Below are 14,819 nucleotides of genomic sequence, written 5' to 3'. Positions count from 1 at the left end.
AAGTAATGTAACTCAGCACCAGGAGCCCATAGATTATATTTTTAAACATTTAGAACATTACTCAAGTTTGTAAAACACTGGATTAATGCAATAGCTATGTTAAGACTGTCCAGTACTATCACAGATTTTTATAAAATATTATACAAAACTTCAAAAGCTCCATCAGCCACTGTGTTTGCACAAAAAAATTAAATACTTCAAATTCTCTATAATCAGAAACTCTATAGTCAAAAACTGTCAGTGACTTCCAGGTAAAGACAGAGACTGAACACACCCTCTAATCTTGCTTCTTCCCAAATCCTGCTGAAACTCCAGCTGAGGGACTTACTTTGAGGACTAAACCACAAGGAGAGGGAGATCACAACAGCAAGACTTCTGAGGCAGAAAAGTAGATGGTCAAGTGGAAATTGACTTTGCAGGCCTGACAAAGCCCAATCCTAAATCAGCCAAAATATCTGCTAAAAGCCCAGGAATAGAAGGCATGAGCTACCCTGAAAGTGGAAGGTGATGGGGAAAGGAAAAAAAGGATTAGTTGAAGGAAGTGGTTAGATCCCTCAATTCCTTGGCCCACTCTACACAGCTGGGCAGCTGCAACCCCAGCAGAAGGTCAAAAATGTATTCTTGAAATGAAGAAACCAAAGGGTGTCTGGACTGGGGAAACAAGCCAGGGGTAGAGGAACTGTACCAAAAGCAAGCAACTGAGTATGCATACTGGAAGCTCCTCTTCCAGCACGACCATCAGAATACAGGCAGCCAGGCCTTCATCCTGCGTACAGAAGACTGGAAGTCCATTCTACTGGGAATCTAAAAAGCCCAAGAAGAAACACCTAATGATAGACAATAGAGGTTCCAAGACAAACAGCTAACCCACACCAACAAAAAGATAGAAGTCACCCATGCACCAAGAGCTTCCACTCAGCTTTTTATCTGACACCCTTAATCAAGAGCAGACAATTGAGAATTATCAGACCTCTCACATAAATGTGGGAATAAGCTATATAAACAGAAAAAGGCAACTTGAAGGGAACAAAGACTAGGCTGGAAGGAAAAACAACTTTTAAAACTAGTATTAAATATCTATAGAGAGGTAATAGAAGATTTTAAATTAATGAAACAGGAATAGGAGGCTCTAAAAAAATAAAGAGAACAAAAAAATTTAAACATCGTTGTAGAAATGAACACTCAATAGATGGGTGGAAAGAGAAGGTTGAAGAAATCTCCCAGAAAGAGAGAAGAATGAAAAAAACAAAAAATAAGAAGGAACGCATAAGCAAATTAAAAGACCAGTCCAGGAGAAGTTCCTTAAAGAGAGACCTAAGAAAGCAATTGCTTCATCAATAAAATAATTTATGATTTCTGAAAATCAAAGGACATTTGTTTCCAGTGTGAAAGGGCTTGCTAAGCACCTAGGAATGAAAATGTACCCACACCAACACCCATCACAGAGATAATTTATGGACTGAATGTTTGGTCCCCCAGATTTGTATGTTGAAATCCTAACCCCCAATGTGATATGTGATGGTGGTATTAGGAGGTGGGGCCTTTGGGAGGTGATTAGGTCATGAAGGTGGAGCCCTAATGAATGGGATTAGTGCCCTTGTAAAAGGGACACAGTGCTCACTAGCATGCGCTCTCTCTATCTTGTGCGCCCTCTCTCTCTCTCTCTCTCTCCCCCCCCCTCTCTCTGGCAACAGGAAGATGGCCCTCTGCAATCCAGAAAAGGGCCATCACTTAGAACCAACCATGCTGGCACCCTGATGCTGGACTTGCATACTCCAGAACTGTGAGAAATAAATTTCTGTTGTTTACAAGCCACTCACTCTGTGGTATTTTGTTCTAACAACCCAGACTGACTAAGACAATGGGGTTCAGGGAGGGGATTCAACACGTGTCCAGAGTGGTGGGGGGTGGAGGGGAGATTACATACAAAGAATCAGAAATCTAAATGGCTCTGAACTTCTCAATAGCAACATGAGATGTGAAAAGAAAATGGAACAATGCATTCAAAATTCTGAAGGGAATTTATTTCCATTAGTTTTACATGGCTAGCCAACTTCTCAACTAGGTGTGAGGGTACAGATCTTTCCCTCAAAAACTTTACTTCTCCCCACCCCCACATACACCTTTTCTCAGGGAGTTATTGAAGGATATTCAGCACCAAAGTGATGCAATAAGTCAGGTAAGTTAGTTAAAGCTCAGCTGGTTAGAGCACAGTGCTGGTAACAGCAAGGTCCAGGGTTCAAGCCCTGTACCAGCCAGTCACCAAAAGAAAGAAAAAGAAAAAAAAAATTGAAAGTAAACTCCTCTGGGATAAGGGATACAGAAAATAAGGAGTTGGAGACCAATATCTGCCTTTGCAAACTTTGTAGAACTAGGTGATTCTTAAAATTATGTGTGAATATAATTTTAATAAAAATAAAAAACAAAATAAAAAATAACAGGTTCACAGAACTCAGAAGTGCCTGCAGAAGAATACAAAAAGCAATAGTTTTGTAGTTAGAATCAGAGACCCAGTGTTAAGTACAGGAGGCAGAGCTACGTGACGACTATTGTGGGCCCTAGGCACTTTCTGGGCCCCTTGCATTGTAATGTCAATATTAAAATCTATTTTTGATATAACTTTATATACTTCGATTTTTTTTTTTCTTCTCAGGCAAATTTAATAGAATTTCGTGGGTCCTTTAAAAGTATCACGGGCTCTTATACAATATAAGTATGTACTGAAAGAACAAACTGTACCCCATAAACATGTACAATGAAAAAAAAATTAAAATTAAAAAAAAGAAAAACACACAAAAATAAAATAAAGCACATTAAAATAATTTAAATTCTTTCCATTTAAATAATTTTTTAAGTATTATGGAGTGTCCTATTCATCCTTCCAGGGTCTGTTAATGGAATGTGGAAAACAAACTGCCAAGATGCAAGAGTTTCTATTCTTCTGGCACCATGACTCACAATACACATGTTTAATACAGTTAAAAAAGGGAAAGAAAAAAAAAAGTATCATAGGGGCCGAGCCCGTGGCGCACTCGGGAGAGTGCGGCACTGGGAGCGCAGCGACGCTCCCGTCGCGGGTTCGGATCCTATATAGGACTGGCCGGTGCACTCACTGGCTGAGTACTGGTCACGTAAAAGACGAAAAAAAAAAAAAAAAAAAGTATCATAGGCTCAATGCTCTGTGCCTACTGTGCCTACTGGATGAGTCCTCTCTGACAAATGGAAGAAAGGAAGAAAAGTACAGATTCCTGCTTACTCTGCAGTTAACAAACCTCCCTTTGCTTTGGAGATCAAAATTTCTAGATCAGAATAATGGCAAATTAAATGACTTTATAAACAATAAAGCTTTATTTGGTCTGATCCCAACATTCTTAGTACCAAAACATTTTACACAAATTTTCTAAATTTATTTCATAGCAATAACATCATATTGAAATTTTTAAGCCCAACACCTTAATGTAAAACAATTCTAAATTTGTTGGCTGTATTTTCAATTTTCCATAGGATTATTCTCAATTGAACGTAATATTAAAAGGCTTATATGTCTCTAATTTTTTTCCATTATTAGAGAGTGAATGTGATGTTTGCCTTTGAGTAACAATCTTTATACTTCTGTATGAAGAACATGTCACACATTTTGGTCAACTTAATTATTCCCGTTTGAACAGTGTAGAGACCATGCCCAAAGATGCAGGTAAAAACTAAAAACATTTCTTTAAAAACGTTATAAATAATAATACCTTGCACTTGTGCAGCACTATACATTTCTCAAAGCACGTTCTCTTTTCTACTTAGATGTCTTTCTATCATTTCCACGTCAGCACATCTAAAACTGAACTTCCCTTTAATATTATCCCCTCTCTTGACTTACCCAATTAATTCAATTGGCACCACAGTTCTGGTCACTCTAGTTTGAATCTAGTATTGCTGCCTTTCCTCCCCACTCCCAATATCTAATTCTTTAACAATTTCTATTGATCCTTCCTTTGCAATATTTCAGAGATCTATGTTAACATTTCCAACCCTGTCATCCTTCTGTCCTATGTACTCGAACTTTTGTAGTAGTTTCCTAACTGGCCTCACTCACCCACCTCCTCTTCCTTCAATCCGTCCTACACTTTGCCAGCACATCAACTTGTTAACATGGTAATCATGTTATCCAAAACGTAGTAACTTGGTAATCATGCTCTCCAAAAGTCTTCAATGGCTCCCAGTGCCTACAGGATAAAGTGGGCCATTTGAGGCTAGTAGCAAACTATGCTTTTGCTACTCCCAGACTTTTCTATCCACTTTTTGTTGAAAAGTCTTTTACAGCTCACCCCCATCCCTTTAGTCGCTCTGCTCTTTCATCTGGAGTGTCCTTTTATGACTTCTCATACCCTTTAATGCATGTGGCTCAAGTCCACCTTCTCTTTAAAGCTTCTCCTGAGTACTCATCCCATAATGACTGTGTCCTTTGGATTCTTCACACTCTTAATTCCACCCACTTCAAACATGTCACATACTGCCTTCTGTCATGTGTTGTATTCTATTTATGTATCTTGTCTCCTAAAGAAATTATTAGCCCCTTGAGGGCCCAGAGGCTGTCTGATCCCACAATGTGTTGTCACATAGTATGTACCCATTAAATAATTGATTGATAATGGGAAAATATTTTTTGATTGACCTTTTCAATTTCCATGTGGATACTGGGCATTCAAAAAATGTGTATAATAATGTGAATGTACCCTGAAAAATGGATAAGATGGTAAATTTTATGTTATGCATATTTTATTATGGTTAGAATTTTAGTATATATACCAAAGTTCATGTTTTATATATCTTCAGATTATATCTGAAAATTTTTATTGCACTATCTACTTGGTTTATCAACTATGAATGAGTTGGGAAAAAACACCAGGTTTGAGCCCTGGATGTATCAGACACCAATGATGTGGCCTTGGGCACGTTTGACTTTTTGAGCCTCCATTGTCTAGCCTGAAAAATGAGTGGGTGGATTCACTAGATGGTCTCCAAAGGCCTACTTCTAAGAGTCCCTAACGTTACATCTCTCTGGAGAACACACATCATCTGCAGAATTATGGGAGAAAACCTTCTCTCTGGCTCCCTTCCCAGCTTCGCAAAGCAAGCCACACTAAGTGAGCCGAACCTGTTCCACTCCCAGCCCTGTGGATTCTAAAAACAGTTTGGGAAAGTGGTAGCAGCTGTGAATTTGGAAGCCTGTGCTTCTGCCCCACCCTGGCTGTGCCTCTTCCAGCCCGGCTTGTACTCAACCAACATCCTGTCCTGGTAGCACTCACTGTACCAGGCTTACTGGGAAGGGATAAACCCCTCCTTTTGGTGTGCATCCCAAGCCTCCTGCTCCAGCAATTCCTGCAGGATGGGGGAGGGGTGGGAAAAGAAGCCTTTTCTTCCCACAACATCAACACATCAGGGAGTGCTTGGGAACACAGGTCATAGCAAGATTTTTGAACAATTTACTAACTTCAAATTTTAACTGGTGAGGCTTTTGTCTGTTTAGCAGTTGCAACATGCTTTAAAATATATATTTTTTTTAATTTTTCTTACTTTGGGGAAAGAATACTGTTCTGATGACTGTCCTTTGAAATTAATCATGAAAGCTGAGGTGGGTTTTTTTTTGTTTTTTCAAAGTAACAGTAGTTTTTGTGTGAGTTTGCAAAAATCTCCAGTTCATCTTTTAGCTCAGGACAGTTACAATAACTACACATCTGTCAACCAAAAGGGCAATTATATTAATCGTCTTTAAGAATGCTAGCACACTGTAAAATCCCAAAGGCTCAATTTCTAAATGCAAATCTTGGGGCCAAAGGGGAGGGGGGTCAGGGATTGTCATCTTAATCATAGATCACTTGCCTACCAAGGCTTACTGGGAGTCCTAACAAAGGGTAAACACAAATACCTTCTGCCTGAGATCATCCAACTGTCAACCAATCTTTGTTTAAAAAAAAAAAGAGAGAGAGAGAAAAAATTTCTTGTCATTCCCTTTGTAAGTATTTAATTATTTAGGGACCTGCTGATTTCTCTATGGGATTTAAGACTATTTATATAAAGATTAAATAAAATTGAAATTAAGTGGATGAGAAAGCTGTAGCTATACCGAAGAAAAATTATAGGTTGGAAAGAAAAGACAAGGAATGAGGTTAAGACACAAAAATAGATGGGTAAATGGGGACTAGCCAGCTAGCTCATTTGGTTAGAGTGTGGCATTGATAACACCAAGGTCAGATCCCCTTACCCACCAGCTGCAAAAAGAAAAAAAATATATATACCTATATATGTGAGTACATGCTTGTTTATTTCTTGGTGTAAATAAATCCTCATTTAATCATCACTAAATGTTCTTTGTTACTAGGCTGTTACTAGTGGAAGGCTTTCCAAGTGCTATTCCATTAAATGGCTCACTCCAGCTGTGTCAAAGCCCTACATATTTGGCTTATCTTCTTTCAGCTAAAGATAAGGTAAGGCAGACCAGAGTGTGGTTTGTCCAGTATTAACGAGAGGGGTCGCCGCATGAACAAAGCCAAAATTTCCAGGGCTAACCTCTTTAAATTCCAGAAGTTGCATTGTCCATTTTTCTGTCTTTGTGGTTGATTAACTGCCTGCTCCTGGCTGGATGAACAGTGTGGTTTCCTTATGCCACCTCCCTGGACTTGACCTCCAGCCTCTCCAGTGGTTACCTTGAGAAGCCAAATGTTTGAATCCTTCTAATTAGCGGTTCAGTGGTTACATTCATTTTTCTGGTTATGATGGAAAAGAGGTTTTACTGTCAGTGCTTTAGTTTCGAATACCAGTTATGTAGTTTTGTGATTACACTGCAGTTTCTTCAGAAAACTGCAATTCCACCTTATATTTTTTCCAAGAAGTTCATAACCGATACATTTAAAAAGTATTAAAAGTAGAACTGATTTTTTTTTAAATCCAGGAAATTTTCCTAAAAAGGAGATTCAATTCCAGCTTGTTTATCAGTTTTGCAAAAAGCTAAGCTTTTTTGTCTCTAAGTGAGATGTTCAGTCTAAAAGCTGGGGTGGAGGTGGCAAAGGTCACAGAAGAATTCGTCCAGAGGAGAGATGATAAGTGTTTCTACACCCTTTAACTAATCAGAGACAGAAAACCAGAGGCTGGGTGACAGTTCATATACTGAAGAATTCTAGAGCTGGAAAAGAATGTTGCCCTCGGGCCCATGCTTTCAGAGCTGTATTTCTTCACTTGAAATTGGCCTTGGGTAAATGTGGAGATAACATCAAGAGTGGAGAGTGGAGGAAGAGCAGGGCAAGAAAAAGAACACGACACCAATTCTTTTTTGGCCATTTTGTCCCTCTGTAAGATCACATATCCTGATTTTTACTCAGCAGATATGGTGACCATAAAGACAAAAGAACTGAGTTCTCTCCTTCTCAGTTTCATAGTCAACATTTCTTGTAACCTCAGAACTCTTAGGTAAAAATATCTATTTAGATTTCTTTTGTGAAAATCTTAATTTCACATATTCCTGTCTAAAACAGAAGAGACATATCACCTCAGAGCACATGCCCTGGATCCAGTCACAGCTCTGCCACTCACCGTTTGTGACTCCAGGTAAATATTTAACCTCTCAGGTTCCTCTTCTGAAAAATAATGATAATGACACCTATCCCATAAGAGTGATGAAGGATTCGATTATCACAATGCATAATCGCATTTAGTGTAGCTCTGAAAACATAGTATTCAGTAAATGGTTATTATGCTTTACATTATTTTCAAAAGTGCCTGACATATAACAAATGTCAAAGGATAAAATTATAACAAATTTAATTAAACATCTCAATGAGCTATATTGTGATTCTAGACTTGGGCAACATGTCATTCCACAAAATAGAATACGTGTTGCAATGAGCCAAGCAGAGGAGGTGGGTTTTATAGACAGAAAAGGCTGAAGAAAGCAGAAACAAAGAACGAAAAGAGATTTGGTCATTTCTAAGTATCTTTCCCTGTAAGGTGGAGACGGGGAGACAGAACAATAGAAAAATAAATGATTATTTAACGTCAAGTTACTTTGGGCTATCCTTTATGTGTAAAGATTAAAGCAGAGAGAACTTCATTATCATGCCTATTGAAGATTTAAACTGGCCTGTTTGGGAAATTGCTGTTATCTCTCCTGATTTCTAGGAAGGTCAGACCATGACTTACTTTAGATCTGGTGCCATGAAACTTAACAGAGGTGACCCCATTTTGGTTTTTAGTCTGATCTTTTGGGGTCTAGTACAGGAACTTAATCCAAAACAATGGTCTCCTTATAATTTTACTTAACACCAATAAATTTTTGTATGTTTTATTTTGGTTTTATTATGAATCTGTGGTTTAAACTGTATAATTTCAACAACACAATTAGCATTCTAAAGCCATCTGGGCTAGTGTAATATCATTGCTGGTTTTATTGTTGATTAAATAAAGCTCTTGAAAAAATAAATCTCTGAAGTTAAACATATGAGTGTCTGCAATAATGTTGTAAATGCTATCTTCTTAAAAAATAAGAGAACAATATCATTTTTTAGAACAACCTCTTTTGATGGGCTAATGCCTATAAACATCTTATTTAATTCTCCAACCTTACAAATAGGTGTGATATACATTTTGCAGATAAAGAAAATGAGGCTTAGCATCATGGGTTGAATGATTGGGTCTGTTAAAATTCATATGTTGGAGTCCTAATCCCCAATGTAATGATATTTGGAGGAAAGACCTTTGGGAGGTGTTAGGTTTGCATGAAGTCATGAGGGTAGAGCCCATGTGATGGGATTAGTGTCCTTATAAGAAACAGGAGAGACCAGCCCCCCCCCCCCTTGATATGTGAGGATACAGCAAGGTTGCCATCTGCAAACCAGGAAGAAACCCCTTACCAGAATCGGAATTGGCCAGCACCTTGATCTTGGACTTCCCAACATCCAGAACTGTGAGAAATAAATTTCTGTTGTTTAAGCCACCCATTCTATGATATATTGTTACAGCAGCCTGAACTAAGATACTTAGCAAGCCTGAACTAAGATACTTAGCAAGCCTGAGTAAAGCCAGCCAAGTCACATAGCTAGCAAGTGGTAGTGCCAGAACTTCAATAAGTGTCTGATGCCATCACCTGGACTTCTTCCATAAAAACCATGCTGCCACCCAATGTTAGAGGTAAGCAATTTGGGTTTCTCTAGACTCCCCCAAGCCAGCCTGACTCCAGCTGGTACATTTTGTTACCTGTGTTACTGTTACCATATGTAAGTTACTTGACTTCTCCTCTGTGCCTTGGTTTCTTCATCTGTAAAATGTGTCTAATAATAATACCCTATTTCAATGGGCTGTTAAGAGAATTATATGAAGACTTACAAAGTGTTGAGAATAGTGCCTGGCATATAGTAAATTTTATTTACATTATTATTATTATTACAATTTGTAACCCTGGAGTCAACCCAGATTAGTCTGGGAGATGAGAGGAAAGAGCAACAGATATTATATTTTCAGCACAGATTCTAAGACTTACGTAAAATAATACTAGTATTTGACTTGCAGAATATTAACCTTGTTCCCTAAAACTCGTCCCTGAGCACTTTGGAGCAGAACTTGACTAGTCACCCAACAGAATCACCAGCATAGCTTTTAGAAAATGCATCTCAACTCACTTTCATCCTTACCCCCACTTCTGCCCCATCCCCAGGCGATCACTAATCAGAATCTTTGGGGCAGGAGAGGGTGGGCAGGAGGGAGGAAATCTCTCCTTTTAACCAAGTATCCCAAGTGATTCAGATGTGCAGCATTCTAATCTAATCTATTTTAAAAACAAGAAAAATGAGTCCTAGAGGGGTCAAATGATTTTCCAATGGTTCAGGCTCTTTCTACCATAAGGCACTAACATTCACTCAAACGCACTGCCTGATTACTTCTGGTCTATTGCAAGGACAATTTCTGTCCTTGTCAATCAAAAGAATTATAGACTCAATAGAAATGATGAAGTAGCTCACAGTTTCACCCCTACACACCAGGGATGTTAAGTAGCTGGGGACAGGGGTAAGACTTGGGTGCCAAAGCCCCTCTTCCATCTGCTATAACCTAGGATAACAAACAGAGAAAAAGTAACTCACGTAAGTGGGCTTGGACTGTAGGCCAGTTGTAAATACTATTAAGATTCTCCATGTAAACATGTAATTTATCTTCTATTTGGAGTAGTCCTGGTTGAAAGATAATCCTAGGTTACCCTTTTGAAAAGCTCCTTATCTCTCTTTTGTATTTTTAAGCAGATGTGACCCTCTTTTTCTGTTGTTTAGGCTGCTGTTGACCCTGGGGTTGAGGCTGGTCATTGATCCTTCAGAAGACTTCCAAGTTGTTCATTTACTTATTATCTGACAAGCTTAACTGTGCTTGTACATTTACCGAATGGTTTTCATAGCAAAAATGTTTCTGTACTGTTGACTTGTAAACATGGCCTTAAAGTCAAGAGGGTCTTTTTTACTGAGAGCTCACAGGTATTTCAAGAAATCTAAGACCAAAAAAAATCTCTTCAAGACTCTCACAAAACCAGTCTGTGGATATGGTCTAACAACTGCCTTAACTACTGTTTAAAAACATAGGAATTCAACAATTTTTTTAGGGTAATTTCTGAGTATCTCCCAGGCAGGGATAGCTTGTAAAGTGTGGGAAACTGTTGTAGCCACCGAGAGAAAACTAAGGGAATTGTTATAAATACAATTACCCAGTCAGCAGCTAAGTTGGAAGTATGCCTATTGCTAAGAAGGATGTTCCTACTTTCCTAAAAAGGAAGAAAAAAATTAGCCATAGGGACTTGTTGTTACTTTCTGTTACAGATACTCCCTGTGTGGAATCTTTCCTTTGGGTTGCCAGGAGTGGGAAATGGGAGGGACAACATAATCATTTTTTTAACCTGGTGGTTTTTCCAACCGAAGCCCTAAGGGGAAAGAAATGTTCCTATAGCAAACATCCTGTACTTCCTTTATCCTAATACTCATCAATCATATAATTGCTTCTTCAGTATCTGTCTTCCCAATTGGACTATAAATTCCACGAGAGTGACTATGTTTTTCTTACTCACCATTGTGTCTCTAGAATAGAGGCCTAGCACATATTTTGATGTCCAATGAATATGTTTTGGATAAAATGTTGAATAAATTATGTTGAAGCCATCACCTTCAACAGGGAGGATGGGAAACACTGAGATTTAAATTGTAGATAAAGCCACTATATGGAGTTGGTGTTGCTGTTTGAGTACAAGGCGGCTGAGTTTATAATGAAATTAATTAGATGAAACAAGGGGAATTTCTAGTTTTGAAGGCGAAAACAGGGAAGAACCTGATGTTGATTATTATTAAGAACCATAGAGAAAAATGCCAAATTGCACCTAGGCCTGGTTGCCTTGAAACATCTTTTATCTATTACATAGTACATAGTAGTGTTTTAGGTTCAGTTTATTTTAACAAAGAGGGGCTTTAGATTTTTTTTAAGTACTAGTATAAAAGCAGTCATATCTGTGGTTTAAACTGTATAATTTCAACAACACAATTAGCATTCTAAAGCCATCTGGTCTAGTGTAATATCACTGCTGGTTTTATTGTTGATTAAATAAAGCTCTTGAAAAAATAAATCTCTGAAGTTAAACACATGAGTGTCTGCAATAATGTTGTAAATGCTATCTTCTTAAAAAATAAGAGAACAATATCATTTCATAGAACAACCTCTTTTGATGGGATGAATATCTGAAAACACGACGATGAAAGACTCAAGTTGAAAAATGGTTGAGAGCATATCTCTGTCAAACTTCAGTCCCTTGATAGTGCTGTTTCTTTTGAAGAATACTGAGAGTAATTGACTCAGAATTGCGATAGCAGGTTAGGATCAACACTGGAGAGCTATGAACATGTAAAGTAAAGGAGACAAATATACCCACAATGACTTTTTAGTTGAAGAATTTTTAATAGACTATATTTAGAAGAAAAAAAGATAATTGGGAATAATGTATGTCTGCCAATTTAAATATTTGACTTGTTTTCAGAAAATCCATAATATGACATCTTTATTGAGGTGTGATGACATACAATAAACTACACATATATAAAGCATACAATTTGAATGAGTTTTAATATACATTCATACCTATGAAAGCATCACCACAATCAAGATAATTCATCACCCTCAAAAGTTTTCTCCTGGTCTTTAATTATCCTTCACTCTCATTCCTTACCCGAGGCAAACTGATCTACTTTTTTTTTTCATTGTGATTAAAATATATATGTGTATATCTATAAATATAGCATAAAATTTACCATCTTAAGGAAATAAAGGGTAGAACAGAGATTAATAAAATTGAGAAGAGAAAAATCATTAAAAATCAATGAAACTAAGAATTAGTTTTTTGAAAAGAGTAACAAAATTGAGAAACTCTCAGATTATTTAAGAAAAAAAGAAAGACTCAAACAACTAAAATCGTAAATGAAAGAGGGGGCATTAAAACTGATACCATGGAAATAAAAAGGATTATAAGAGAATGCTGTAAACAATTGTATGCCAATAAATTGGACAGCCTAGAAGAAATGGAAAAATATCTAGAAACATACAACCTACCAAGATTGAATCAGGAAGAAAAAAGAAAGTCTGAAAGAGCAGTAACTAGCAAGAGGATGGAATCGGTAACCGAAAACCTCTCAGCAGATTCCCTGGCTTGAGACTGTCCAGGCAAGAGCATCAGGAAAAGACTAGAGATTAATTTGTAAGAAAAAAAAGTAGAAGCCATCTTTTGAAAACCTGGATGGCAGGTACTTCATCAGTTTGTAAGACATGAGTCCAAAATAGCTAGGAGTTTGGTTCTTGAAAGATCTCTGAATTCTGTACACTTAACATGGGCAAGCGATGAGGGAGATGAAAGGAAAACATTCAGTAACAATACTGTCTCTGCCAACAAATGAGATGTGGCAAAAGGGGAAAGTGAGCTACACCAAATGGGTGATGTCAGTGAAAAGACAGTGTGGCACAGAATATCAGAATTTCTGTCAGGTCTGAGAGATGTGGCATATCAGTGTGTGAAAAAGGGGTCCAGAATGGTGGAAGGAAAGTAAACTATGGTGAATACTTGGATAAAAACAATACGACGCAACAAGCAACAACAATCATAGCTAATGACATTATGTATCTGAGGGACCAGACAAATGAGAATGGATGATTCTTCTTTGGCAACTGATACAGTCTCCAAATCATGTATACATATTTCCAAATCATGTATAATTTTTATAGTTTCTAAGGACAAGAATTAAAATATTATTTTATTTTAAAAACAAAACAAAACTCCCAACCAAGAAAAGCCCAGGACCAGATGGTTTCACTGATGAATTCTACCAAACGCTAGGCTGGTCAGTTAGTTCATATGGTTAGAGTGTGATGTTGATAACATCAAGGTCCAGGATTTTATCCTTGTTACCAGGTAGCTGCCAAAAATTAAAATAATAGTAATAATAATTCTACCAAATATTTAAAGAAGAATTAACACCAATCCTCTTCAAACTCTTCCAAAATATTGAAGAGAAGGGAGCACATCTAAGCTCATTTTGTGAGGCCAGCACTCTTACCCTGATGCCAAACCCAGGCAAAGACAGTACAATAAAAGAAAACTGCAGACCAATGTCCCTGATGAACGGTGATGCAAAAATACTAGCAAACAGAATTCAACAGCACATTAAAAGACTTATACACCATAACCAAGCAGGATTTGTTTCTGCAATGCAAGATGGCTCAACATACAAAAATCAATCAATGTAATACACCACATTAACAGAATAAAGGATCAAAAATACATGATCATCTTAATTGATGCAGAAAAAGTATTTGATAAGATCAGCATTCTTTTATGATAAAAACACTCATCAAACTAGAAATAAGAGGAAACTACTTCAACATAATAAAGACTATTTATGAAAAGCCCACAACTAACATCATACCCAGTAGTGAAAAGCTGAAAGCCTTTCCTTTAAGATCAGGAACAAGACAAGAATGCCTACTCTTCTCACTTCTATCCAACATAGTATTGGAATTCCTAGCCAGTGGAATTAGGCAAGAAAAAGAAATAAAAGTCATACAAGTTGGAAAAGAAGAAGCAAAATTATCTCTGTTTGCAGATGACATGATCTTTTATATGGAAAACTCTAAAGATTCCATACAAAAATCTGTTAGAACTAATAAACAAATTCAGTAAAGTTGCATGATACAATGTCAACACAAAAATCAGTTGTATTTCTATACACTATCAAGGAACAATTGGTAAAGAAAACTAAAAACAACAGTTCCAGTTACAATAGCATCAAAAAGAATAAAATACTTAGAAATAAAACTAACCAAAGAGGTGAAAAACTTGTACATTGAAAACTACAAAACATTGCTGAAAGAAATTAGACTCACATACATGGAAAGACATCATTGATTGGAGGACTTAATATTGTTAAAATGGCCATACTACAGATCTAATGCAATCCTTATCAAAATCCCAATAGAATTTTTTACAGAAATAGAAAAAAAATCTCAAAATTTATATGGAATCTCAAGGGATCCTGAAAAGACAAAACAATTTTTGAAAAAAAGAAAAAAGTTTAAGAACTCACATTACCTGACTTCAAAACATATTACACGTTTATACAACCAAGTGCTAAATATATATATTACAAAGCTACAGTCATAAAAACAATGTGATCCTGGCATAAAGATAGACATATAGACAAATAAAATAGAATGAAAAACCCAGAAATAAACCTTTGTGTATATGTTCAAATTATTTTCAACAGTAG

The 14,819-nt window shown here is 37.0% G+C and overlaps 1 pseudogene; it reads left to right on the top strand.

Annotated features, from left to right (window-relative positions):
• Positions 1-3,678: 3,678 nt before the first annotated feature.
• Positions 3,679-13,207, top strand: LOC134379172 (single-stranded DNA-binding protein, mitochondrial-like; annotated as a pseudogene).
• Positions 13,208-14,819: the final 1,612 nt, after the last annotated feature.

The sequence above is a fragment of the Cynocephalus volans genome, chromosome 5 (genome assembly GCF_027409185.1).
Source record: "Cynocephalus volans isolate mCynVol1 chromosome 5, mCynVol1.pri, whole genome shotgun sequence".
Classification (NCBI taxonomy): domain Eukaryota; kingdom Metazoa; phylum Chordata; class Mammalia; order Dermoptera; family Cynocephalidae; genus Cynocephalus; species Cynocephalus volans.
Note: the sequence above shows the minus strand (reverse complement) of the source record. Positions and strands in the feature narration are given on the sequence as shown.